Below are 3,938 nucleotides of genomic sequence, written 5' to 3'. Positions count from 1 at the left end.
AAGGCTGCTACTCCTAATTACATATATGATATGAAAAAGCATCCTGGATATAGAGAAACAGTAATTAGTAGTGGCGGATTTGCTTTAGAATACGGTTGTGAAAATTCGCCATTTGTATTATTCCCAGGTAATACAAGTTCTACATTGACAATGAACGATGTAACTGGGTGTATGAAGACCGAAAATTATCAGTGTAATAATAAAAATAGTCATAACATGGAAGTATGGCCAACACATGAAATATCAGTAACCAATACTAGTGGACAAAGCATGTCAAGTGTACGTACCGCATATTTCAATGAAAAGTATAGAGACATACATTATTCAGGTACATTCCAATCACAAGCAGGTGAAGACTTAGGTGCGCCTAGTCTTGCAGATGATAATAAAGAAAATAAGTTACAAAAGAAAGGTGTAACTACTAGTAATATTTCAAAACAAAATGTCAATGTCAAAATGGATGGCTCAAATAGACGCACATATCAGTCTAAAAGACCTCCTATATTTTTAATAGGTATATATCCGGATGTCGAACGATCTAGTAGTGGAGATAGCTTATTTTTCAACTATCACGCTAATTTACAGATTACATATTACAGTGTAGTAGAATTTAAAATAAGGACGGCAATGGCTCCATCATATATACCTATAGGTATAGGAGGTTGTACAGGTGATATGAGAGGGATGTATCTGAATGATAAGAATGAAGTAGTCGGGAGAAAAGATTATATTCACAGAACTGCTAATATGCAATTTGAGGGTGAGACAGCAGATGAATATAAGGCTAGAATTAAAAAGGAATGGACTATGACCATTCAGGCATCAATATGGAACAAATGGGATCGTAGAAAGGGTAGGAGACGAATGATTTGGAAGAATCCTGGCGTATATGGCGATCGGACAGTTCCGGTAGTTACCTTGGTAAACGATTGGCAATATCCATTGTAAAATATGTTAATTTTATTAATTATTACGTCATTTTCATATTGTTAGTTACGTCACTCATTAATATGTACATAACATACATAATAATTAGATGTGACGTCATATAATTTATATGTACATATTAAGTAGCATTACGTCATTGTATGACGTCAATTACCCATAATTCGTTGAAATATAATAAAGATTTCAAATTTCAAATTTCATTCGTTGCTTATCTGTTCACGAGTGCAGACGTATCGAATTGTTATCATGGATAAATACTTAGACCGAGAACAAGACTTTGAGTACTATTCAGTTCTTATAGGACACAAGGACTACGATTTAATTCACCCTAATTATTTAATACCAAGATGTCTGGTCACCGATAAAAATGGTGAATACGTATACGCGGCCGGAAAAAGCTACATCAAGACTTTCCAGATGGACCAGCAGGACTGCCTTGAAAAATGCGTAGACCATTGGTCGACTCCGCAATCAGAATACTTAAGCAGAGGACAGGATCGCATCATATTGGAATTAAAATCGTTTCTCCGAAACAAGAATTGGAGTGTACTTGTCGTCTATCACGAGAAGTCCTGTGCCATGGCGGAGAATATACCGACGTACGGAAACCATCTGCACCTGATTTGGAAGACAAAAATGCCTAGCCCAAGTCAGGACAAACAGTACCGGCGACTACACCGACTTATACTAGGTGAGCATGGGTATATGAAAATCAAGAAGCTTCGAACACCACAGAGAATATCGCTATCTGCTTACATGGAGTACCTCATAGAAGATGAAGAAAAGATGTATCTCGGCACGAATGACGAGTACATGCGCCAAAAGTGGTATGACTTAAAGGAGAAGGAGGATGAGTGGAATAGAGAGGTTCCTACCGAAGAAATGTTCGATGATTCCATCGTGGACGCTAATCTCAAGTATCATGAGATTGCCAAACCTAAGCCAAAGCTGTCGATAGCCGATGAAATAAAGAAAGACCAAAGAAGAAATAATGACGGAATGTCAGCTACTACTACGAAGAGTGATATGGATATGCTATCAAATCAGGATAATTCATCTGAGAGTACCAGTTGCAGTTCCTCGAATGTGCCTGAATATATGCTGAAGTCGAAGAGTGCGGACACGTTTAACTTTTTCTCTGATATGATTCGGAAACACCCGGAAGTCACAAAATTAAATGTGATGATCTCAAAGTATGAGGTAGGTAGTAATGAGTTTAAAGCCCTTTGTACCGCTGTAGCCAATGCGTCTGGTGACAAAATCTTCAATGCGGCCCGCGCGAAATAGCAGATAAGTGCGCGTATGAGCAGATCAAATGCATGAAAGATAAGATAGAGAATTATATGACACCGGAGGATTCCTTCAAAATTGTAAACTCCTGGTGCGAGGAACAAGGAATTCCAGAGAGATGGTTCTACGTCCTCATGAATTCCTTGTTAAAAGGTAAAGGTAAGAAAAAAATTGGAATGTATTTGCAAGGCGAGTCAGACAGTGGAAAGACCATGATTAGTAGTAGTGCATTCGAAACATGTCCATGTGCTGGTAAAATTGCCAAGGATAACTTTCCTTGGCAAATGCTTGGCGGAAATTTGTTTATTATTGGTGAGGAAATATTCATTACTCAGGTGAATATCGATAACTATAAAGATTTGCTTAGTGGCAGTAAAGCGTCGTGTGAGCGAAAAGGCACTACGCCTACCTACTGCAAGGCCGACATTGCGTTATTGAATAGCAATGTAAAGTTTGGCACTCAACTTACGAATTCACAGATGTCTGTGATGAAGACCAGACTTTTTTTCCTTGAGGGCTTAAAAAGGAGCAACGTATTGAAAGGTTGCTATGGTCTTCTGCACCCAAAATTGTACACTATAGGTACAGAGCCCACCGATGACGAGATCAATATCGCATTGGAAAACGATAGGGATTATTTTATTGACACTCGAAACCGTCTTAAGTCTGACACAAGTGAAAATGCACTTCACTCGTATTTTAGAGATAACTTTGACAATTGCAGCGCAATGGCTACAAGTACTCCCCTTCCAGTAACTCCTACTGGCCGTAAAGGCACAAAAAGGAGAAGAGTAGTTCTTGATGATTATTACTCTGTATCAAGTGATCCAGAGGTGTCGCCTTCTAAACGAAGATCTCCGGGTGTTTCCGAGTCTGATTCTAGTATCATACGTCACAATGTTTCAGATATCGCTGATTGCAATCCACGATCATCCGTCTCTCAGCAAAGTGTTACGGAAAGTGTCGAGAATGTTCCGACCTTCTATCAGAATGTCGAGGAAGCAATTTCGCATGAAGATGTAAATTCCGATGACTGAACTGTTGTGTGGAATTAATTACATGAACATATGAACTTATTAAATTTGTTCTTTATTGATGTATTATGATATATGATGCTTTTAGTATATAAATAAATAGTTCCATATATTAAAAGATACGATATGGAATTGAGTTTATATAATGTGTTAAAAAAAAAAAAAAAAATCTTAATAGAAAAAAAAAAAATGTCTACAGCACCCGGTGTTCCCAGGCGGTCACCCATCCAAGTACTAACCGGGCCCGACGTTGCTTAACCTTCGGTGATCGGACGAGAACCGGTGCTTTCAACGTGGTATGGCCGTAGACAACAACTGATGTAAAATAGAGGTATACGTATGTAATTTTCAGGAAGTCAACATGCAGCATTCGTTTACACTCCACCAAAATGTGTCGCACCGTCAGAAGACACTGACAGTGCTCACACTGAGGTGGAGGATCTTTCTTTAAGATAAATGAATGGGTGAAATAGGTATGACCGATGCGAGCACGACACAATACAATTTCATCCTTTCTGCACTGTCTATAGGAGGACTGCCACTCTCACAAGACTAGCTTGATAGAATGAAGCGAACAATAGTTGGCGACAAACGTCTAACAAACCACAGCACCAGAAAGTACATGATTAAAAAAATGCAGAATTCTAACATGGCTCCGACACACAT

General features: G+C 38.6%; 1 non-coding gene across 1 annotated transcript; it reads right to left on the bottom strand.

Moving 5' to 3' along the window:
* Positions 1-3,462: 3,462 nt before the first annotated feature.
* LOC121382389 lies at positions 3,463-3,582 on the bottom strand. Its single transcript, XR_005959162.1, has one exon. It is a non-coding gene; the product is annotated as a 5S ribosomal RNA (ribosomal RNA).
* Between the last annotated feature and the right edge of the window lie 356 nt (positions 3,583-3,938).

The sequence above is a fragment of the Gigantopelta aegis genome, chromosome 9 (genome assembly GCF_016097555.1).
Source record: "Gigantopelta aegis isolate Gae_Host chromosome 9, Gae_host_genome, whole genome shotgun sequence".
Taxonomy (NCBI): Eukaryota; Metazoa; Mollusca; class Gastropoda; order Neomphalida; family Peltospiridae; genus Gigantopelta; species Gigantopelta aegis.
The sequence above is the reverse complement of the archived record's forward strand: the minus strand, read 5'-3'. Positions and strand labels throughout refer to the sequence as shown.